Source organism: Chionomys nivalis, chromosome 4, assembly GCF_950005125.1.
Source record: "Chionomys nivalis chromosome 4, mChiNiv1.1, whole genome shotgun sequence".
Lineage (NCBI taxonomy): Eukaryota > Metazoa > Chordata > Mammalia > Rodentia > Cricetidae > Chionomys > Chionomys nivalis.
Window position 1 is genome coordinate 28486856 of NC_080089.1, and position 25857 is coordinate 28512712.

Genomic DNA, 25857 nt, shown 5'->3' on the forward strand with positions numbered 1-25857 from the left:
AAGGACAAAAATCTGGGATGTAAACAACCAAGATAGGCAGTGGACATTGCTCATAGATATTATTAAGACAAAATAAGCCGGTTAACAGAATTATGGCACGTTCATTGTTCAAGAAGTCTGTGATGGAATAAATAAATATTTGTTAAGGGAACAAGTACCACGAAAGGTATTAAAGCTCTAGACAGCCAAAGGGACACCCTATGCAGCTGGTGATAAAGCTGACTCAAGACCTTTGAGACGGGTTGAGCTAACATCCACGGTGTCAAGGCTGGCTGGCTTCTAAAACTCCATCTCTAGGTAGGGCTACAGACTACATTGTCCCTTCTGCACCTGGGGGCTCCCCTAGCCTTTTGATGGCTGAGAGAGCTGGCTGTGATTGGGACCTGCGACCTGGCAGCTGTGGAGATCAACATTGGATACTAACAGTGGCCTTACTGGGTTCTGGAACTAGGCTGCTTGAGGTAAGATACCTCAACTGTTGTACCTTGGGATGAGATAGCAGGCTTATTTGCATTTAAGTGTTTAAAAGCATCTCTTCTTTCAAACACGAGAGTGGATACGGTATTTACTTCTCCATTAACTATCTCCGGTGAGATGTATTTTCTTTCACTTACTTGCAGTCTTCAAACCAGGTATTTTCCTCAGAAATGTGGCATGATACAACTAGGGGGATATCTTTTTTTTTAAATTACGACTTTACAAATTGCCTTGGATCAATTTCTGCCTTCTCTGAAGTTCATTCTCAACTCTGACAGCATAGTGGCTATAACAGCTACCTTCCAAGACTGCCTGTTAGAAGTATTAGATTATTAGATGTGAGTAGATAAAAATGTTAGCATAAGACCTGATGAGAAATAGTTGGTTGCAAAGTAAACATTGGTTTTTTTCTCCTACCCTTCCTTTAGACGCTCAATGTCCCCATTTTCCTAAGCTTCTGAAAAAGATCATTCCAGCTCTTTTTGCTTCTTTAGAAAAATAAAACCACACTTTTTATGGCATTGCTGCATGGAAATGCAAAAAAGACACACATTTCTGAGGCTTGGATTGTTAAAGGGCACAAGCTTGGAAAATGTCATTAATAAGGTTTTTGGTAGATTCTGACTTTCCAGGGCATCACTACAGGCACAGAAAGAACAAACTGATAGGAAAGGCATTTATTTCCAAGAAAATTCCAGCCCAGTTTTCTAAGTACAGGAAGGGATAAGATCTCTTAGCATTCACCAATCCCAAGATTCCATTCCATTAAAAAGTAGTCCAACCCATCATTTAAGGCATTGTGAAGAACCAGAAGAGCACTGGACACAGACCAGGGGATTCTAGAGACACTTCCCGAAGAGGAGATTTGTGGCCGAGTCTTCAAAGAACAGAGGGATGTAGCCAGGCAAGTGTAGAGAGATGAGAAACATACAGAACGCCATCCTGTAGACCCTCAGAGACCCACAGATGTGGGAGAAACACAAGATGGCTAAGACCCTGGTGGGCATGGGAACATGGACCACTTGAAGAAGAGCAGTTGCAGAGGCAACTCAGAAGAATACAGACAGGATCAGCAAGAATCAGATATGTCCAATTTCTTGCCACTGTAACAAGTTTTCATTATATAATTGACTGACAAAGAAACTACATACACAGACACACACATACACATGCACACACACCACACACTTAAATATAATGTTTTGAGTACGTTTATAATTTGTGTTAAACCACATTCATAACTATATAACTATACCTGGGGTGCATACAGCCTGCAGACCACAGGTTGGACACTTATGGTAGACTCTTAGAAACTTTGCAGCAAGTGACCAGATGCTGGCATTTGCCATAAAAGAAACAAGGGGAGTAGAAAGATTTACTCAGAAGAGGGAAAGAGTTAGGCTTGCGGTTGAGAAAGGCCCTCAGGTAGCAGGGGGAAATGTGAGAGGGGCCGCTGCCAGGAAGAACCAGAAAGAATAGCTCAAGTGAGAAGAGGTGAGGAATAAGAAGCAATAAGCCAGTTAGAGTGCTCTGTTGAGAACGGATCTGGGGTTCAAGACCAGAGGTGTGGCATAGGGTAACATGTAGAATACCCATGCCCAGGAGTCCATGTTTTCAGCTCAGCCGACTGGGTAGAAGATGGCTGATTCTAAAAGCTTATGGAGAGGCTGCTGCTCGGTGCAGTTTTGGGCACATTCAGCTTTAAGTACCCACCCGTAGAACCTCCAGGTGGAGATGTTTAAGTGCCATCAGCGTTTTCCTGAGTCATCCAATCATATCTGCATGGTCCACAAGGGATGCCTGATTTCTTTTCTCTGCCACCCTCCCTAATTCCAGGGGAACTTTAGCTCCCTGGATCATCCATCTGCAACTCGTTTCTTAGCCTCCATTTCCTCTTTATCTTGATTTTGTTTTAAGAAGGTACTGTTTTTATTGCTTGCTGCCAAGGAAGGTAAAGAGCAGTTCCCTGATTAGACAGTCAGGAAGAACAGATGATTTCAGCAGGGAAGCGGGGGATAGTACAGCTGTCCTGCCACACTCAGGACTCATGGTGCTTCCCATGTCTAACACAGAAGGTCAAGCCATTATGTACTGGGTGACTGAGAATAACTGAACACTGAGAAGCTTTGGATACACACACACACACATACACACATCAATTTACCTGTAACTACAGTGGCATAAGAATTCTTTATATTTTTCCATATAGTCTGATGCTCACTTACTTGCAAATCCAGAAGAGGTTTTGTGCTTCCAAGCCTTATTGGAGAGCCTGCCTCTAACCAAGAAGAATGAATTTTATTCTTCATTTCCTTAGTGCCTACAGAGAGCCTTATGGATGATGTGTCATGGTATCAGATATAAGAACATCCAATTGGCAGATGCCATTATAATGAAGCAAAGGACACTTAGTGTGTTTGCCTACCTTATAGTTACAGGAAATAAAGCAAGTGCCCATTCCCGGACTCAGCCTCTGTGTTCAACACTATCTTTTCCCCGGACCCCTTTCTCCATACCTCAGAGAATTCATTTAAGCAAATACAAGGATTCCCCACAATGCACTGGGATGTCTAGTGCTTAGGCTTTGCAGGGATATGGGTATTTTCAGGGTGGGCTGTCCCTGAGGACCAAAGCAGGCAAGGATCTGCCCTGTAGCCTCTGTCTTTTGTTCATGGTCTTGTTCTGTACATGGTACATTTGTGAGGACAGTTGCTCTGGTTACAAGCCCAAATCACTTCCGTTTCTGTCTCTTTGTCACTAAAAGTCTCAGGGGAATCAGCTTATTAGGGTAATAATCGCCGCGTGGTTGAGTCAGCGACGGCAGTAAAGGGACTCATTGGAGGGCCTCAAAGACAAAGGCGCTGATTCCCCGCCTGATGCAGCCAAGCTCTTAATTTCCGGTCTTACTCTCAGCACAGCGTCAGGATGGACAACCCCATCAGTGACTCCTCCCTCTCTTACATTTTCCCACTTGTCTGACAGTGGCTTCAGTAGGGGAGTCAGTCTGCTCCTTTGAATGGGTCGCTTTTGATGTCAATTCCTTGCTGAGTTCCTCCGAATTCCCTCTTGTCCCTGCCTCCCTCTTCCCGCATTGATCTTGGTTCTGTGGGCAGCTTTGACACTCTTCCACCTGTTCCTAATTCTCACCTTAAGGAAACTCAAAGTGCCGAGGAGGAGTGTAAGACAGGAAGCAGAAGTTTCTGTGGGGGTGAGGAATACTTTCTTGCGAGCATACACGGTTTGGTTGCCAAGCGCCGAAATCCCCCAGTGGATAGCACATCTCCACACACCCATGCCCACCATGTGTTGCAGAAAGCTGACGACTTTTATTTATCTGCTAAAACCACAGTGGCGTTGGCAACCTCTGTGACTGTCAACTCACATAATATTGAAAACAGCCCCAGAAACAAGGGCTATCTTCACTGAGGTGCCATCCTCTGCCAGACTGACAAGGCTGGAGATCCAAGGCAGTTCTATCCCAGCCAAAGCTAATATTCTTTCCAGTTCAACAGCAAACTGGCCCTAGACTCAGGGCCAACCTTACATTCCCAGACACATTGAGCTCCCTTAACTAAGTCCAAGAATGGCTCATTCAAGCATTATATTATGAAAGCCTGCTTTCCTGTCAGCTTCCAGAAGGGGATCAGTTGTTTCTGTTTACTTAAAGACAATCTCCTGATGCCAAGGCTAAGACTAGAAAAAGGCTAAGTTCTTTACAGGAACTTCACCCATTCCTCGCGGAGAAACAAGCCGACAGGATTGGCTCTTGAGTGGGTGGAATTCTGAGAGTCTTGAGTCAGAAGCGACCCTGCAAACTCCTTAAGTACTGAAGTAAGGAATGAACTAACTCCAGACTCTACATAAACAATCAAAGGTCTTATGGATAAGAAGAAATAGCTTTTTATTTTAGTTTGGGCATAGCATAAAAAAGAGGTCAGTAAAATGATGTTCTATGGAATTATATTTTGGACTACAAAACATTGGCTCAGCCTAATATACCATTCAAGAAAATGTGAACCACCAATTTTAAGCATAATTATATTAATATAAATGAATGCCAGTATAAAATACCTATCATATATCTGTCTATCTGTCTGCCTGCCTATCTATCTATCCATCCATCAATCAATCTATCTTGTTATCTTGCATCTTTATTAGTCACTTTTCTCATCTTTATGAATGAAAACTAGACACGACAACTTGAGGAGAGAAATTTCTCGTTCTGGCTCATGGTTTTAGAGGATCCAGTCCATGGTCCTTTGGCCCTGTGATTGTGAGCCCATTGAAACACAAAACACCATGGCAACAGGAGGGTACAGCAGAGGACCTTCTTCCCTTTCTGGTGGATAGCAAGCAAAAAGAAAAAAAAAAAAGATGCCTGTGTGTAGAGGCCAGGGAAAGAAATAGGCCCATAGAGACAATCCCCAGTAATCTACTTCTTTCAACTAACCCTACCTGCTACCTTTTTATCACCTCCCAATAATGCCAGCATTGTATGGGTCTATGAAAAGATTAATCCAGTCGCTAGTTCTGAGCTCTTAGCATCTAAGGATTACTGGAGATACCTTTACCAGCATACAGTGGAATAGTCTTCATTAATCTCCTAGGTGTCCCTCAACCCATCAAGTTGAAAATCAAAATTCTTACACTATCTCTGTCTCCCTATATGACTGCCATGAACCGTCTGTCTGTCATAAATCTACATAAATATGACCCCCCTGTTACCCTCTAATATGCTGCTCTCAAGGACATTGGTTAATATCTATGTGAGTTGGTTTCCCATCATACACAGCAGAGTCTGGCACTCGGTGGCCTTTCTGTCTTCTGAATGAAGGGAGTCACGGCTCTTAAGGTGAGGAGAAACATAACACAAGAGTCATTTGAGCAGAGCCATTGTAGAAAGGGGTTGAAAGGATCATTTGTACATGGAAGGTATTGAGATCAGTTCATCTCAATACTTGGCTACTTCTCGTCTGAATAGATAGCAGCCTGAATGGAACAGGTGGTCTCTTAATCACATCCTTCTCTACCTGGAATAGTAGTGCTAATCTTATATTATCATAACATCTCATATTTTCAGATGTTTGGGTGTTACAATTTATATTAATTAGACAAGGCATGTATACCGCAGCAGTCAATGGCTTGCTTTCTTCCCAGTGTTAGTTAAAGGTGGCTGGGACCAAGCCCAGTCTCTCCTGTTCCAGGTTTCTTTCTGCCTACTTTCCCTTCCTCTTCTGGTCATTTCCTCATGTCACATTAGGAGTACAGAGATCTTGCCGTTCCCTTCTGCTCTGAGAAAGGCTAAATTCTGCATACTTTTCCTGGGCCAAAAACTGGTCTTCTAGTCCCCCACCCCGACAAAAAAAGACCCATGTCAGGCCTTCTCATTGCACCTAAAAACGAGTAGAGCTCATCAAAGGTAAAACATTCATTTCTCAAGAAATATCACAGTTGAAGGCTGACATGGCTAGTTCAGTAAAGAGTGCATGAGATCTGGGGCTCAGGAGCAGTAGATTCCCAGTGTCCAGAGTGTTCTGATGAGAGCATGTGCTGTGGATTGATGCTATATCAAGCCCTATGAAAATCTCATTGACAAAGATGTGGTCCTGACTTCAGTCATGTAAGGTTGTGAGAATCACACACACACACACACACACACACACACACTCACATACATGCATGCACACACAGGATTAAGATGTCAAATGGGAGCCTGTTCTTTAGCCATTGCTGCCCACTGGGCAAACATTGGTAGGTGATTAAATCACAGAGAGTATTTTAGACACACACATTACCTTGCTGTCTTAAACACTGGTTTCCACCCAGGAACTTAGGAAGGTTTTCTGAGGGAGAGACTCTGGAAGATCTAAAGCCCCAGTCCAGGAAATCTGTAGCCTCTAGACACCTACTGCTTTCTCTCCTAAATAATGAAAGGTCCACAGGAAAGGGGAGGGCCAAATACCCAGCTCGGGGGAGAGCCCTGGCTGCTCTGCTCTGGTCCTGACCACATCAGTAAACAGCACCACCGCAATCAATTTGGCTTTTTCTGATGCAGACAAAACCATAAAAGAGAAACATCAGAAGAGGTAATGAAAGCACTCCTTGTACAGTTAATAGAGAGCCTCCTAGATGGAACAAGCCCAGCTGTTGCCGCCGTTGCAAATTTACTTCTGTTTTCAAGTTCAAATAGAGACTAAAACATTATCTTCGCAGGAATTGATTTTACGTCTTCCAAACACATATGCCACCTTAATTGTGATTTGTGTGATAGCTCAGCGGCTGAAAGCTTTCGTTTATCTCTACCTGGTTAAACAACTTTAAATAATAACAAGTCAATATATCTGTCTATTGACCAGGGCTCTTCTGCAGCCCCGGAGTCCATGGTTGAAGAAGAAAGAGATGTTTAACCCTTCTTTGCCGAGTTCTGCCCCACACCCATTTTCCCCAGCTTGGCTTTAATGGAGAGGGATAAAGGCTTTCAAACCGAAATGGCGGGGAAGGGGAACACCCCATGTGGTGCATTCCTTGTGCAAAAGGTGTTTTGCTGTTTGTTTGCTTGTTTTCAGCCTTGATATATTTCTTAAAAGGAAAAGAATGTTGCAGGGTTTTTTTTGTTTTTGTTTTTGTTTTTTTGATACTTTTGTGCCAAATTTCCTCACTCGTTTTCTTTATAAGGTATTTACTTGAATAAACAGTATTGAAGATAATGCTCGTGTTAAAAACCCACATACACAGAAATTGATGGAAGGTTTCTTGCAGTATCTCTTCTAAGACATACCTGTAAAGACAGGAAGACCCAAAGTCACACAGAATGAGCAAAGGGGGAGGGGCATGGAATTCATCTATTAGATGATCTTAGGTTTAGAGGGGTTTAGAGAGCAAATGTTTCAGTTCCTGCTGCTGGGATTGGGAAAGGGTGAGATTATTTTGTCTCTCTCTTTTTTTTAAAAAAAAAAACTTGTTTGCTGTTGTCAATTTTTCTTTTTTATATTAACTGTTCTAAATCATTTCTTGACCATTAGGAAACCAAAAGTATTGCAGCCACAGCCCAGAAAACCAATACCAGCTTCTTGAGGGGAGAGAGAAGGATAACCTACAAATAGTGGCTCTCTGGTAGATTGGCAGTAGATGACCCTCAGTCTCAGCATTGCCAATGGAGTCTGCTCTTCACCTGACTTGAAGTTTTCTCAGTGCCCTAGTGACATATGAAGATGGGCTCTCTCTTTTCATGCTTCCCAAATGGCCAGCAAGAAGACAAGTGGCTGCCTTGCCTGCCCTTCCCTGTGGTGTTAAGGTATTCTGTATCACAGGAAAATAAGAGAGTGTGAGAGGCGAAGGTCCACCCCTTGCAACTGAGTAGATTTCTAGTTACTGTTTTCACAGCCCCAGGGTAGAACAGGGACATCAACGATTTTATTCTGCTGGGAGGAAGGAAGGGAAAACCAAAAGCTAAGTACAGCCTCCTCTAGATTGTCCTGGGGAGAGAAGAGGAGATACAGGCCACCATCTCCTCAATGCAGGACCTTCTTGGAAGTTCCGAGTTTTGTTTTTCTTCAAGTGTCCACAGTCTTTGCTTTAAAGCTTTGTTTTCCAGCTCCTAGAAGCCACATTTAGATTTTCATTTAAAATATCTTCTTCATTGAGTCTCCCTCTCCAGTCCCAGGAAGCCAATCCTCCAGACACTTGGGGAGTACATAGTAATGTTAATAATAAATAATCACGCTTCTAACGGGCAGGGTGCTCATGACCACCAGACTTCTGGGATGGAAAGCTATCAGGAATTGCCAAGGACAGAAGCTCATCTCGAGTGCATGTTGAGCCGCCAATGGACATTGTTATGACGCTTTCCTGCTTGTATCCCTTGTGATTTCCCCCAGGACAAGGATTGTTCATTAATTATTCTGTTTTCCCCAACAATGAATGACACATCCACTTACTCTTTTTTATTTTTGTTTTTTAGCCCATAACTGCCTCATTGGGGCATGAACTTCCTCTTTTTATGTTGACATAGAGATGCCATCTATAGTGAGACATTCTCCACACCAACGTGAAAATGACCCCCAAGAGCCCCCGGCCTCTGGTACTCTGTGCCTATCAAATGTTTTGTCTATACGCACTTACTATGGACTATGTATGTATTTGCTCAAAGAATATAACACTGGAAGCTGTCCATTCTGCCTTCTGCAACGTGCTATCAACCCAGCACGGGTCTCACGGTTTTGGTTTCTCCTCTGAGCCCCAGTCCTTTCCTGTACCTGCACAGCAATGATGTGACATAAGCAGAGATAAGAATTCCGTGTTACAGTGACGAAGATGCAGGCGTGTATTTTCTCCTGCTTATCGGTTTGGTGGCACGTAGAGAGTAATACTTCACCTGTCATATAATAGTCGCCGAATAAATACGCATTGGATTGCACTAAATGAGAGGAGGAGAGCGCCGCTCCCCTTCAGGGTAGGAGCCTCGTGAGCACCTCCTTCTTCATTTTCTAATCTAAATAAACCATCTAACTCACTAAGCCTTATGATCCTTCCATACTGACTGCCTGTAGGAAGAGAGAACGAAGAGCAATGGGGAGAGAGAGGCCAGTAGGGGGAGAACCCGGGAAGGGCGGCGGACAGTGGGAACACTGGCCAAATGCAGAGGGAACCACGGCTCATTTCTCAGACTGAGAAACAGAACTCCAAAGTACAAAATGTCACCCAAACAAAAGAGTTAACAATCCCACTTTGACAACTCTTATGTCTGGTCCTACTTATGGTCCTTTCCCTGCAGGCTGTCTTCGTGTTACAGGGAGGGGCAACTCCGCTGGTCCCCTGAGGGGGGCTCTCCAACTTTTCCTACCCACAGCGACCTCTGGGAAGAAACCATTTTAAGAGAGAGCACAGAGAACGCAAGCAACCTGGGAATAGAAGAGTATTTGTCCTGCATGCAGCTGGGTACATGGAAAGGGCTGCTTCAAACTAAAGGGTCTGCTTTAAAATGCAGAGATTAGGGGAGTCGAACAGAGCCATACATCCTTGGTGAGATGTGCAAGGAGCTGCAATGCCTTCCTGTGTGCCCATCAACTTCTCAGTTCTCCCGTTGTGCACAGGGGGGCACTAGCAATACACTGCCTGCAGCCCCAGCAGCCTGCTCTCTCTGCAGCTGCTTGGGAAGGACTTAATTACACCCCTTCCAAGTGAGCATGGGGAGCCGCACAGTGAGCAGGCCCGCATTGCAGGCCTGCTACCTCTGCCGGCTCCAAAGTCGCCTCTTTCAGGAAACCTGGCCTTTCCCTAATTAACCCCACTTACCCTGGACTGTGCTGAATCCCTGTGGCTCCCCTGTGTGTTGGTCACTTGGCCCTTTACCTACTGGCATTGAACAGGTTGTGCTTTTTAAAAGGTCCCTAGACAGTTCTCTTTCTCTTCTTTATCCTAAGCTCCTGTTGTACAAGACCACGTTTCTCACTGCTCGTTCCGACAGGGAAAGGCTATTCACTGGAAGTGGAACAGAAGAAGGATGAATAGCAAGTTGCGTGACAAGCACGCTGATGTTCTAAAACCAGGGGCCTGCATAAACCCCTAGGCAAGCTGTTTCGACTGTGTGAGCCTCAGTCTCCTTATCTGTTAGTTCATAATAACCATTGCTGTGTCATATAGGGTGTGTGAGAATTAATGAACAAAAATTACTTGCAAATGCCTGGCAGGGTGCTGGAATACACAGGACACTTCAGCTCTGTGGGAAGGCTAGCAGGACATGCAGAATCATTCTTTTATTGACCGTTGACAGAACTGACCAATTTTTCCAGCCCCTTTGTGGCAGACAGCTCCGTGCTAAGTACAAAGACCCAACAAAGAAGTCAAGGCCTTGCACCTAACAAGCCCACTGGGCCCACAAGACAGTTAAAGAAGGGTCACTCACACACAGAATTGTATTGGTATTGGTAGAACTGAGATGTCAGAAGACAGTGGTCGTGGACCTAAGCTAGCAGAGGGACAAGACAGGGACATCTTATAACCTTCCCTGGCATAAGGCATACAGACAAGGGTCCTCCTTCACCTATACCGTTATTCCTCAGTGTCTTCCACTGGTTGGGTTGTGAAGGTGAGACCTGCTTGGACCTCTTGTCACCCATGACCCAGCTGGTAATTGTGAGCATCCTACTCCCCACTGCCTGAGTGAAAAATATCACGGAAACAAAGCTGGATATGTGGACTACATTGCAGGCAGCTGACTCTGGTCTCCCTTGTCTGGAGTTAAGCAAAGCTCAACTTCAGTCTCTCCTCAGAGTTTCCTCTACTCTCCGAGGTGTTCCGTGTTGACCAAGAGAGCACAATGTTAAGTGGAAAAATCCAGACATGGAAAGGCAAATGCCACCTATTTTCCCTCACATTTAGAATCTAAAAAGGCCACGCTAACAGGAGCACAGTGCAAAACAGTGGTTGGTAAAGTCCAGGAAGGACTGAGGGTTGGTTGCTAGTACAGAGGCACAACTAGGTAGAACTTAGGAAATGGTTATGGTTAATGATACATAAAATATTGAGAAAAGTGCTTTGCATGATCTCACACCAAAGAGGTGATGGATAAACCAAATAACCTGACTTGTTCATTAGTCCATGAACAATTGTACCAAAAACATCCCTGTCTACCCTGTAAACATATTAAAGTATTACCTGTCAATTAAAGAAGGAAGGAAAGAAGAAGGGAATGAGGAAGAGGAGGGGGAAGAGGAAGACAGACGAAGCACTTTTTTCTTGATTATTTGAGGATTGGAGATTACCTTGAGATATGGAAGTAATCAATAGGTTAGCCACTCCAGGACTGCTCTACGATCTCTTTGGACTTTTAGCCAGTGAGGTGGGATGCGTTAACAAAGGGTCCAGAGAGCGCTGGGAAGTTAGCTGCCTGGATCTCCTCATTTTCCACATTACAGACCCCAGATGTTCCACTAGCTTTTCCTGTTCAGAGAAGAAAGGAGCTGAGATATTTGAAACCTTACTTCTAACATGCAGATTGGCTAGGGCCAGCAGGATGTCTCAGCAGGAAGAAAAGGCACATACCATGCAAGCCCAGTGATTGAAGCTTGATTCTCCTAACCACACATAAAAAAGAGAGTCAACGCCATAAGGTTGCCCTGTGACCTCCAGAGGGGCACCGTAGCACATGCTTGCTCTTCCCACTGCCACACAGCATACAATAATAGCTTTTAGGAATTTAAATAAAAATTGCCTAATTTTTAAAAGTTACAACTTAAGTAATTTTAACACTTTTGTTGAAAATTCCTTTTTTTTTTCTTCAGGGAGTATTTCCTAGTCTGCTTAATTTGGAAGAGAAAAATAGCTTAAAATTAGAACTCTGACTTGGCATGCATGAACTCTGACAAATTCTTCCTGACCCCAAAAGCTGTTTAGTCTATTGGACTTTGCATGACCTTAACCCCGTTTATGTGACCCACACACACCCCAGGGTCTCCCTCTCACTTACTCCAGTTTAAGGGAATATTGTCATCCCAGAAAAAAATGCCCACCTTCCCCTCCTGGGTTTGAGGGACCTCCATTGACCTCTGTATGACCCTGGTGAACTTGAAAGAATTGATGTTTCTATGACCCTGTCCCCAGGATCTATGAATTGTTATGCTCCTGGAATGACTGAAGGAGAGGAGAGTGACATAAGTCTGCAGGGGTAGCTGTTCAAGTTGGCCACTGTAATCCCATCAGTAAATAGTGTCCTGTTAAATCGATTGAGCTACATAGAGGGATATCGAGGCCACTTCATCACCTTCCCTATACCAAGCCAACCCTCTGACATGGAATCAAGTCAGAGCTATGATTTTCACTTGTGACTGGATTCACGTTCTTCTCTGCTCCCTCTATGTAAATCCTTTCTACTGATCTTGGCTGACATGGGGTCCTTCATTTCTTCATTCTCTACCTTGGACGGGGCCGGGGGGGGGGGGGTGGACAGCATTTTGTTTAAGATTAGCATTGTCTTTTGTGGTAAGTGAATGAAAAAAGGAAATAAAAAGGAATGGACATGACTGCCCCTAGGTGTTGTGGCGGAGAAAGTTTACTACAGGTATGGCGGAGAGCAGAGGTAGAGGCAGGGACATCTGGGAGAATCCAGAGTGGACATGGCCAGCTTGTTGAACTCAGCATGTGGAGGAAGGGGAAAGGAAAAGGGAGACAGGGGAACCACGTACAACAGCCAAGAGGGCAAAGACACAAAAAGAATGGATAACCAAGATGTCTGGATTATATAGGGACGAGCCTCTAGGGGAAGGGGAAGTATGCCAGCAAGTCCCTGAAACAGGGAGGGACTGGGGGATGCTGGGGGAATCTGAAGGCTAGATCTGCTTTGATATGTTAACTAGGCACCTGGGTCATTTGTTCCTGGTTTAAAACTTAACAGTAAGCTAAACAATGGTTTGCTAAGGATGTCCATGTCCTACTAACTTCAGTTGGTGACCCTGATATAGAAAAGAAATAAAAAGAAATCGAAGCTTCAAATAAAGTCATGATTTTGCTCTGTTATTCAGTCATATAAATTATTTTGTCTTGGTTAATTTTGTGTTATCAAAGCAAAATAAATTATAATTGATAATTTGTACAGAATAAAGATATATTCTTCTCATAGTTCTGGGGCCTCAGAGACACAAGGTCAAGGAATTACATCTGATGAGGCCACTTTTGTTATTGAGGACTCTGTAGGAATCTGAGGAAATATGTATTGCATGGGAAAACAGTCACAACCATGAGTCAGGGAAACATTCCTTTTTTAAAAAACAAACAAACAATTTATTTATTTTTATTTTTTCGAGACAGGGTTTCTCTGTAGCTTTGGAGCCTGCCCTGGAAATTGCTCTGTAGACCAGGCTGGCATCGAACTCACAGAGATCCACATGTCTCTGCAGCCCAAGCGCTGGGGTTAAAGGTGTGAGCCACTGCCGCCTAGCTCAAACTGACTTTTATAAGTGACCCACTTTTGAGCAGATCAAGCCATTCCTCAGAGTAAGATCTTCTTTACTAATCACCTCATAGAAGTCCTATGTGATCTCTGCTTGTAAGACCAAAACAGGAGGTGAAATTTCCACATGAATTTTGTTGGAGGCATTCAGCCCGTGATACCTTATAAGAGAGAGCCAGAGGGAATGACACACACAGAGAAGATGAGGCTCTGGCTAGAAGACAGAAATGAAGCTGCCACAAGCTGGGCAATTGTTAAAGGGCATATACCTTTAATTTCAGCACTCGGGAGGCAGAGGCAGGCAGATCTTGGTGAGTTTGAGGCCAGCCTGGTCTACAAGAGCTAGTTCCAGGACAGGCTCCAAAGCTACAGAGAAACCTTGTCTTGAAACAAAACAAAACAAAACAAAAAAACAAAACAAAAACAAAAAAACAAGAAAAGCAGTCACAAATCAGTCTAGTCTTGGAAGGGGTATGTGTCAAGCACTCCTCTGTATCCTTGAAGGACATGGGACACAGAAGGGTATCATGACTTCAGCCTAGTGATGTCTGATGTTGACCTCTCGCCTTTAGAATCGTAAGAGTGTAAATGTGTGTTCCTTTAAAGGACCATGTTGTAGCAATTTGTTCCAACAGCCAGAAATAACCAATACATCATCCATTACTTCTTTTGATGGCCGGACGTTTTCTTCAGTTCTAATTGCTTCTTTAGAGTCTCACCACAATCTCCCATAATAAACCACATTTCCAACCATCATGATGAAAACATACATTAAGAACTGGTGCAACATGACATCTGAGACATTTTTAAATGAACTTAGAGATTTCTAGTCAGGACTCTTCTGGACTATCATGAAAAAGTAAATGCCACCTTCTATGTCAAACACCTAAAAGGTGAAATAAAACATTTTTGGAAGAAATCAAAATCAAATAAAAAATGTAGCTGAACCTGGGAATTCAGAAGCTTTTCAGACAGCGGGGCTGGGGAGACTAAAGTTCTTGCCCCATAGTGTGAGGAACAGAGCTTTGATCTTTTGAACCCACATGAAATGCCAGGCAGCCCAGACTCAGAAGGCAGAACAGAAGATACCTAGAGGAAGCTGGTTAATAAGACTAACTACATCTGTGAGCTCTGGGTTTGACTGAGACAGCCTGCCTCGATGAATAACATAGAAAAGAGATTGAGGATGTTTCTCAGTGCCAACTTCAGGTCTCAACATTCAGACAGAAACAGATGCATGCACACACATGGACCACACCCACCCACACACACACACACACAGAAATTGAAAACCAAAGATGCTGGAATTACAGGATTGATGATGGAAAAGGACAGGCTACATACTGCTTATTATGGATCTTACCACCTGTGTGGGTTGCAGGTTAATCCCCAGCCTGTGTGTACTTTGATTAGAAATCTCTTCCCTGTATGAACTGAGTGCCTATAAAATGCTGTCACCTAAAGGAAAGGCCTTTATTTCCTAGCCAGATAAAGGTAAGAGAATGATAGCACCTTCTTGGTCACAGGAGGAAAAGATTCAGTGTCAGGCCCTGGTAGTATACAAAGCTCAAATTTTGTATTAAATAAAACCATTTTAACATTTATCCAATCCCTAACAATTTGGCCCAGGAAATAGAGCCTCCCCCTTATTGCTGTCTCTACATTGTACGGAACACACAGAGCATCTCACAAGAGGAGTAGTCTGTGAAGATGTATGTGCTCTTCTTCGAAAACTTTAAAACAGGAGAGAAAAATCCAGGATTGCACTGTTTAAAGTAAAAGAGAAACCAAAATTCCCAAGGAGAGAAACTACAAACCTACAGAAAAAAACTGGTGGCTTAAATCAATAAATGAGAAGTAGAGGAGTGAGCATTGATGACAGAGAAGAATGAAGTCGTTTCATTTGTCAGCTATTCATTCAGCAGACGCTTAGTGAACGCTAATGATGATCCACGTTACCCTTTCAAGTTCCGAGCGATCGGTGATGAACAAAGCATTCTCCCAACTAGCGTGGACACAGTGAAGGAGCCGTAAGGCCTTCAAGTGAGTGTGTGAAGCATCATTAGTCAATGATGGTGCCGTGAAGGGGCAGAGCAGGAGCTGCAGTTCATTGATACAGGAGTGGGGGTGGGGCTGGGGGGAACAAGGAATAAAACCTTAGATAGAGCATTTCTCACCATCACATTCACAGGAGGAAAGGTCCTAAGGTAGGTGTGTGACTGGGTGTTAGAAAAACTGGAAAGGAGCCAAACGAACTGTGGAATACAGAGTTCTGAGACGTGAGAACCAAGGTGGCCAGAGAGAGCCCTGGTTACACGGGGCTGTACATACATGCCTGATATTGCTGTGAGAAGAAACCTTGACCAAGGCAACACTTAAAACAGAAAGCGTTTAACCAGGAGCTTGCCTACAGTATCAGAGGTTAGTTCATTATCACCAGGGCACAGAGCGTGGTGGTACACATGGTACTGAAGCAGTAGCTGAGAGAGAGAGAGAGAGAAAGAGAGAGAGAGAGAGAGAGAGAGAGAGAGAGAGAGACTGGCCTTGGCATGGGATTTTAAAACCTAAGAGGATACTCCAGTGACACACTTCCTCCAGCAAGGCCACCCCTATTAATCCCTGTAATTCCTTCAACCAGTTTCAGTCCCTGGTGAGCAAGCATTCAAATATCTATGAGGGCTTTTCTTATGAAAACCACTACACCTAGTAAGCATATTTCCTTCTTTATTTTGTTGAAATGGTCTGGGAAATCATTGGGATCATATGTGCTACAAATAAAAAAAAATTCTTCACATTTTTTATTTAAAGTTTTTTTTTTCATGTAGCATATTTTGATCATTTTGATCATGTTTCCCCCCTCCTCCAACTCTTCCCATATTCTCCTTTTTGCCTTCCTCCCTATCCACCCAACACTTTCCACCCAACATTATGTACTTTCTTCCTCTCTTAGGTGGAGAAAGTAATAGCTACCCTCCTAAGTTTCATTTTAGAGCAACCTGAAGAAGGGTAGGTTGGACTGGAAGTGAGCAGAGGTGTGTGTGTGTGTGTGTGTTACAAGAAAGTGACAGCTTATGCCTCTTCTTGGAGAGTAGGGAGTGAGCGTGTAAGTTCAGTCACTTGTAGAGACTTCTTTAAGGTTTTATGCACTTGTGAAATCCTAGGATATTTAGTTAACAGATTCAGAGGTAGCCACTGCAGCAGCTGCTCCCAAGCCTACCACTGATGTCCTCATTTTTGTTTACTAACAAGTATAAGCCATAATTTACAGACATCTACTAATCTGGCCAGGGTTGAGTCCTTGGTAGGATAATCTAGATTTGGGTGCCCAGGATCTAAGTCATAACTTTTCTTACACTTGTGAGGTTTTTTTGTTTTGTTTTGTTTTGTTTTTGTTTTTGGTTTTTTTTTTGCTTTTTTTTTTATAATTTCTCATTAACAGTTATTGTCAAACATGAGAATTGCAAGTGATATTTCAATGAAACAGACAGCCCATTAATCCTTATTATGTAGAACTAATGCTAGTTTCTCATGTAAACAAGACCAATTAGCCCAAACACGTCTATTAACTTCTTTCCTGCTTAAGTAGTCACATGAGGAGCCCATGTGGCGTCGAGGTGTCATTGACCCTTATTCAGTGGTACACTTGATTTACCCCTGGCAAAATTCTCTACTTCATTATACACTCTGAAGTCGGAATCCTTCACCATGGCTAAAGGTTAAGAACACAAAAGCACAACTTTACGGCTGGGAAACGGTGTGATGATAAGAAGAGCTGCTCCTATTTCCAGCCCTCGGTGTCTGGACCCATGTAGTACAGCTCCTGGAGAAGAGAACCATGTATTGGTTCTGCTGTAACACAGACATAATCCTGCAGGATAGTAGCCACGCTGCTTGTACCTCCCTGGATCCTTAGTGCGCTAACTATTCTATTGCTATGGGAGGTTGGTTAATGCACATCTCTGAGCCCTTCGTTATTATGGATGTGGGATGGAAGATGAGGTTGAACATTTGAAGAGAGGGACTCCACAAAGCAGCCATTTATTAAAACAACAACAACAACACTAAATTATTAGGTGTCAGTGGCATCATCCAGACAGCATACTGGGAAGCTACAGGACATCACTAGTCATGCAAACATTAAAAACCCAAATAGGAACATGCTAAAATAACTTTATTACTCTCCCTCCCTGAAAACAGTTGAATATCAACAGAATCCAAGTAAGATCCCAGTTAAGAAAAACAAGCACTCAAGCTGATAAGGGATCCAGTGCACTTCTCTTTCTTTGTCCCCAGGCCCTAGTTGTCATCCAGCAGTTGGAAGTGGCCTAGTGGCCTTGTTCCTGGTTGTCTCTCTTCAGTAGCAGAGGTGGGGGGTTTCACAATGTTCTGACTCATCTATGGGCTGCTGAAACCTCTGTGTCCAGATTCCTGATGAAGGACACAGATGGCATGGTGTCATCCCCATACCAGGCTGGAAAGGATTAGAACTGTGGTTATTTCAGAAGAAGGCACAAGCACACGGATACTGTGGCAGGGTGTTCATTCAGGTATACAGATGCAGTAAAACATGGCGGATGCTGAGAGAAAAGTTACTTGAGTCTACTGGAAAATTAGGTCACGGGTGTATAATAGTATTCCAGGGACAAATACTTTTAAAAGATTCCAGGTACACATGGATAAAAAAAAAAACAGAAAGAATCCAAGAAGAATGCAATTCTTTCCTTGTGGTGAATTCAAGGCTTAGAAAGTTCTTCATTAATTACTAGTGTCCTTCTACGGCATGGTCCTTGCATGCAAAGACTTACGTGGGTAGGACATTATGAACTTTTGTTCATTTGTTGGATTGATTTGGTTTTCTGAGAAAGATTCTGTAGCTCTGGGACTGTAATGGGACTTGCTCAATATTAGTATACCAGACTAGCAACAAACTAATGGGTGATCCTTCTGGGGCTTTATTTGTCTGTCTGTCTGTTTGTATTAATGTACATATTTCAAGGAAGCATATGATGAAAAAGGAAAGCCTAGTCTGTTCAAAGGAGTCAAATACATTTCCAAAATTCTTGCCTGAAAAAAAGCACAGGCCGTTGACTTCCTTCAAAAAGACTTTGCAGCAAATACTTTGAATATGCTACTGATGCTTATGGAAAACAAATGAAGAAATAGATGGAATCAGTAAAACAATGTGTGAATGAAATTAGTATATTAACAAAGACTATTGAGTTTTTGAATGAACCAAGGAGAAATTTCTCAGGCTAGAAAATACAGTAAATAAACTTTAAAACTTCCGTAGAGAGACTCAATAGCAGACCTGCAAAAGCTCATTTACACAAGGAAAAATAATCAACACACTTAAAATAAAGGTCATTTTAAATATCTGAGTCTATGAAGAAAGGGAAAAAAGTCAACAGAGCCCAAGAGCCTATGTGAAACCATCAAAAACCAGTATATACTGTGGTCGTTTTCAGCGGGGTGCCGGGGGTGGGGGAAAGCAAAGACAGACAGAGAGACATTATTTACATTAAAAATTTTTAGAAAAGGCATAAATATAGAAATACAAATAGCTCCATGAACCACAAAATAACAAACAAATGCCCAAAGTGAAATGTGTTAAATAAGCTTCCAAGATTGAAATAGAATTTGGAAAGCAGCAAAGCAAACTATTGTTGTGCAAACCGTCCCTAATAAAATTATCAGGGGATGTCTCAGAAGGAATGTGACAGCCAGAAACCACCAGGAAGCTGTACTTAAGGTGCTGGAATGAGAAAATTGCCAATCCAATTATTATATAACCAAAAAAGTGATACTTCAAACCTGGTGGATTAATTAAAACATTTCCCAATAAGCAAAAGTCAAGGGAATCCTCTGAATTGAAATGCACGGATAATGAACAGGTATTGAAGAAGTGTAGTTAAATAAGTTTCTTTGATAAAGGTAACTATAAAGGCAAATACAAAATAAATGCCATGTGTTTTATAACTCCGTCTTTAAAAGTTTTGTACGCAGAGTAAAAGAATTGGAATTAGAAAGAGCTGCAAAATTGTGCCGAGTATTCCAAAGATGAAGTCATATTTCTAAGGTAGGTAACAAAGTAGAGAGAATGGATTGTAGGGTTTCCTTTTAATGCAATTGCATTTAAATTGGAATCATACTTAAAATGTATTATTATAACCTTCAGATGTTATGTTTAATCCTCACGGTAATTACAAAGCAGATACCTGCAGACTATGCAAAAGAAAAATTAGAAATAAATTAAACATATTACTACAAAAACAAATATAAAAGAAGGTAGCAATGGAAAAATTTGAGGATAAAACATAAAACATATAAAATACTAAGAGAAAAATACAATTAGTTCTTCTTTACCAGAAATTACTATAAATTAAACAATTTGACCTCTGAAGTTTAAAGGTCTAAATGAAAAAAAAAAGAGGTAATAAAAGAGAAACAGGACCCAACCATGTAGTTTCGGATAGATTCAGTTCAGACCTACATCCTTGTATAGGTTGGGAATTGATAATTCATTATCTTAGTAACTAAAAGGAAACAGGATAACCAGAATAATAGCAGGAAAAATAGACTTTAGTTCAACATATATTCTAAGATATAAAAGAAACATGCAAAAATGATGCTTGGGCTTCCCTGCTTGGCAGTGTGGAGGACATTTTGTTGCCTGAGTTGGTGTAAAGGATGTCAACCATCAGGAGTTCATCAGAACTCTGACAGCCTTCTTCAGAAAGCCCAGGAAACCAAATATCCCCAGACTGGTGGACACAGTCAAGATGGGAACTGGTTCTACACAAGTTGGTGATCCTACTAAAGTCATTTCCACCTAGCAGGTTAGCAACTTGTAACATAACTCCTTGCTCTAAAGGAGACTTATCATGACTCCTAGAGCCCTAAACTCACTCAGATTTGGTTTCTAGCCATGAATAGGGGACGTTGAGCCTATTATGCGTGATCCTAGAGAAGCTAATTAAGAAGGTGAACCCAAAGAAAAACATTTAGGCGATGAAAGGAGACAGAGACAAAGACCCACATTGGAGCACCGGACTGAAATCTCAAGGTCCAAATCAAGAGCAGGAGGCAGAGCACGAGCAAGGAATTCAGGACCGCGAGGGGTGCACCCACACACTGAGACAATGGGGATGTTCTATCAGGAACTCACCAAGGCCAGCTGGCCTGGGTCTGAAAAAGCATGGGATAAAACCAGACTCGCTGAACATAGCGGACAATGAGGACTACTGAGAACTCAAGAACAATGGCAATGGGTTTTTGATCCTACTGCACGTACTGGCTTTGTGGGAGCCTAGGCAGTTTGGATGCTCACCTTACTAGACCTGGATGGAGGTGGGTGGTCCTTGGACTTCCCACAGGGTAGGGAACCCTGATTACTCTTAGGGATGATGAGGGAGGGGGACTTGATGGGGGAGGGGGAGGGAAATGGGAGGTGGTGGCGGGGAGAAGGCAGAAATCTTTAATAAATAAATAAATTAATTAAAAAAAAAAAAGAAAGAAAGCTTGTGAATGCATGACAGTCCCCTATGGTCATTTTTAAATCTCCATGTTACAAGTCCTTGATATCTGTCTGGACTTTTTAGGTTCAGTAAATTGTTATCCTTGTGGAATATTAACCCTGGGGGAGGGGGTATCAGTGCTAGGTGAAGCCTCGGTTTCAGCTTCTATGCAGGCCTTTGCTAAGGAATCTGCCTCTGAATCTGACAGCTCCCTTCTAAATGGGAGCCTCACCTTGATGAAACTCATCAGATCATAGGAAGCAAGTTGGCCTTTGCACAAGTTGCTCAGCACTTCAAAATGTGAAGGAGTTTAAAAACGTATATTAAAAATTTATATCTAAGTAAAAGTATATTTTACTGTGTCCGTCCAACATAAAATACAATTGTTAGGAACTTTCACGTAGCAAATCGCAAAGCTGCAGTGTGTGTGTGTGTGTGTGTGTGTGCACATTGAGAGAATTGAAAGTAGAGATACATAGCATTAATGGATGACTGAAAATCCTTTTCTAAAGAATTTATGTATCAAGCAGCTAAAGATAATAAGAAAGAAACAGTGGTCTTGCTGGATATGATAGCACAGGTCTATAATCCCAGCATTTAGAGATCGAGGTAGCAGGATCTTAGTTCAAGACCTCCCTGGGCTACACAGCAACTGGGTCAATCTAGATTGCAGAGTGAGGCTCTGTCTCTAAATAGAGAAATACCAATAAGACACTAGATAAATACTGTTGATCAATTAGATACAACAAAATTTTGCAGACCATGAATTTCTCTAAAGTAGACATAATTCAAGAGAAGTCGAAAATTAAAAAAAAAAAAAGCTTAGTGAATAGTAAGGAGATTGAATCAGTAATGAGCAATTTCTTAACAAAGAAAAATCCTATACCTAATTGCGCACTGAACTTTCACAAAACAAGTCTTACCAAATTAAAGTAGCTATTAAAATAACACAAAGATTCTTCTTGTGCTCACAAAGCAGTGAAGCCAGAAAATCAATGGCAGGAAAATCCTTCACAAATGTATATAAACATAGAAACAGAACCTCATACTCTAGAATATTCTAAGGCACAGAGATGATTTCACAAAGGAATCAAAAATTATCTTGACAAAACTGAAAATGAAATACTTTCCAAACTAGAGAATGCAGGACAGTCTTTTCGACTTGTCCATTTATAGTTGTGACTGTTTACACTAACAAAATGAAGGCCCCAAGCCAATAACTTGTCTTTCCACCTAACGAAATAAAAAAAAATACAGAAAGCTTGCACATTCATGGAAAGAACAAAGATTACAGAAACATCAAATAAAACACAGGGCAAAGAAGAATAGATAAAATAAGTGGAATTAAAACTAATTTTTTAGAAAAAATCAACAAAACAACAAACTTCTACATAAAATGACTAAGAAAAAAATGAAATATGTGCCAAATAAACTAAATTTGGAAATGAAAGAGGGAATAATGCCATTTATCTTGGAAACATTAGGATCCATTATGGAATCACTGAAAACTAATCAAATAACCAAATTAAATAAAAAGAAAAGAAAATGAAAGGAAAATTCAAAGCAAAGAAAGCACCATGACTGACTTATGGATAAGTAGAAATCCAAGCAAAAGCTTATGACTAATAAAGAAATGAAATCAGTAATGAAGAATTAACTAGAAAAAAATCTTATATCTAATTGTTTCCTTAGTCTTCACCAAATATTCAAAGAATAATTAACATCAATATTTATCAAATCCTTTCAATAAAATAAGAGAGAAGATCATTTCACAACTCACTCTAGAAAACCAATAGTACTCAATTCTGAAAGACAGATAAAGGCTCCAAAAGAAAAGTATATACTGACCTTCTTCATGAATACTGATGCAAAATTCGCAACAAACAACAGAAACCAAATTTACTAGCACACTAAAAGGATTTTACAGCATGAACAAGTAGATATTGTTCTTAGCATACAGGTATGGTTCAATATATAAAAATCAATCAAGCACACATACCGCATAAATAGAGTAAAGACAAAAGAGATCATCTCAATTGATGAAAAGCAATTGAAAAATTCAGTATCATTTCATGATTAAAAATAACACTCAACTAGGAACAGAAGGAAAGTCCCACAGTCAAAAGCATGTATGAGAAGCTAACAATTAACACAGTGCTCAGTGGTGAAAGACCGGAAGCTTGTCATCTCCGATCAGGAACAAAACGGGATGTCCACTTTCAACCTATCTATTCAGCAAGGGACTGGGAGGCATGTCAAAGCAATGAGGCATGAAGAATAAATTAAAGATACTCAAATTAAAAAAAAAAGTGATGAGATTTCCTTTTAGCAGAAACGTGATTTCATATCTAGAGATGTAGAAGTCCCTCAATAAATCCCCCCTCACTTCTCTCTGTCTGTCTATCATATCTATCTATCTATCATCTATCTATCTATCTATCTATCTATCTATCTATCTATCTATCTATCTATCTATCTATCTATCCATCATATCTATCTATCTATCTATCTATCTATCTATCTATCATCTATCTATCTATCAACTGCCTATCTATGTGATTTTTCTCTCTTCCTCTCTTAAATGCAAATGTACATATATATGAGGATACAAAATAAGAAAATAAAATGTAATAAAAATTTCCAAGACGAATATTTTCAAGGTATACACATAGTAAGAAAATACAGTGAAGTCAACCAAGTCAACAGCTAACAAGGAAACAGTTAGTATCTGGGAGAGGATGTGAAGTTTATAATTTTCCCAAAGAAATCATACAAACAGTCACTGAGAATGAGAAAATACTCAACATCATTAATTATCACACACACACACACACACACACATTAGAGTTAAAAACAAGTAAAACAATAAAATAGACTAGAAAACTATTGGTGAGGCTGTTGAGAAATGGGAACCCTTTACCTCGCTAGTGGGAACATAAGATGCTCTAGCTGCTGTGGAGGACAGAATGGGTTCCCTCCAAAAGTTAACACCAGTTTCACATCTTGGTACACACCCCTCAAAATATAAAATTTAAGGAGATATTATTCAGTCTTGTCTCTGAACGTATGACCCATAAAAGGTAAGGGAAATAAGCCAGATATAAAGGACACACGTATGTTTCTTCTTTACGTGAAATAGAGTCATCATGGAAACAGAAGTGGAAGGCTGGTGTCAACAGCTGGTGGGAGAATGAATGAGGAGTCGTCTAATGGATAAAATTTTCACATGGAATGATTAAACTGTTCTGGAAGGAAATGGTGGTGATGGTGGCACAATTGGATTATTGAACTTAGTGCCTCTGAACTGCACACTTGTTAAAAGGGTCAAAAAAGTACACACTTGTGGATAAATACCACACGGTATATGTTTATCACAGTAAAACATACACACAGAAAGAGAGAGGGCTTTCTAATATGCAGGGTCCCCTGATTGTTTAATAGATACAAAATAGCATTTGTCAATAGGCTTTGCCCATTTCTTGTGGTTTTTAACTGTACAGAGAAGGAAAGGAAGGCATAGGTTTGAACTATAGTAGAACTATGATATTTTTAGGTGAGTGGTGGACATGAAGAAAGAAAGAATCCAGAGAGTATGTACTACCATGTCTTTGGGAATAGGCTAGAGATTCTAATTATTATATGGGAAAGAAAATATCTGGATAGGAATGGAAGGCTCACTGAGGTCTATGGATCTTTGGAGTAGAGAAAGAAAAAAACATAACACAAATTCATCTCTGCCCAGCTTTCACTTTGGACTTCTTCAATTTCAGTAATCGTCTGTGACTGAACTATTCATGGAGACAATGCAAGATCCTGTACCCAGCATGGATCTTGTATTGAAACAGTCACTCAAAGAAATCCACATTCTTGTCATTACTCATTCATCTGGCCTGTGGTGGAGTGAATGATCTGGGCAAATTCCGGGACCCCAAATTCCACTTTCCATATCTCACATTCTTTCCATGGGATCTCATGATGTTTAGCCCCCACAACACAAAGAGAAGAACTTTGGTGAGAAAAGCCCTATGTAAAGAACAGTACGTGACAGTGAATGTTTAAGAGTTGAAATCATATCGTAGAAATCTACTGTAACCTTGAAGACTCATGCGTATACTTGTTCACACAAGTTCTAAAGATGACATGTCATAGAGATTGAGATAATGACCACAATATGACAAAAATATAGCTTCAATATCCTCCTATGAAAAGGCAAACTAAATAGGCAAGCTTCTATGCCATTTGTTAAAACAAGAAAACACAGTAGACCTGTAAAATATTTAGAATTGACCTACAAAGAAAGATGGTACATTTAAGATGCAGGTTAAAGGCAAAGTAGGAGCTAGAAATAATCTCATAGCTGGAAAACAAAACAAATTTAAAAAAAACAACAACAAATAGAAAAGCAAGAAACTCTGCTCTTGGAGTTACCCATTAATGAGCTACACATCCGGCCCCAAATCTTGATCAAGTAAAACAAACTACCAATGAAAAACAAGTGAAAAGGAAAGCAAAAATAACTGATAAGGAAAGAAAATCCTAAATTCATGTGTAAGTGAATCTCAAGAACGTCCAAGAGCGATTATATAAATCAGAATAACAGAATGGAAAAGCTGTGTAGAGCTTCTAGAAGAAAAATGAAAATAACATGGAAATAAAAGATTATAAGCCCAAAACACTTTGAGCCAGTAATGGCTAAAATGAGAATAAATCATAGGTCACTGGTTTTAGTGTTAAGTAATGTTTCAAGCAGAAGTTTTATACATTTGAGGATTTTTTAGATGTTTATTATAATGTTTTATTTTTAATTTGCATCTATTTTAGCTTGTATTTTTATCATAAAACTTCTTTCTTGCTTAGTTCTAGATGAGATTTTTAAGATATTCTAAACAAAGTGGTTGATATTTATCCCATAGAATCTAA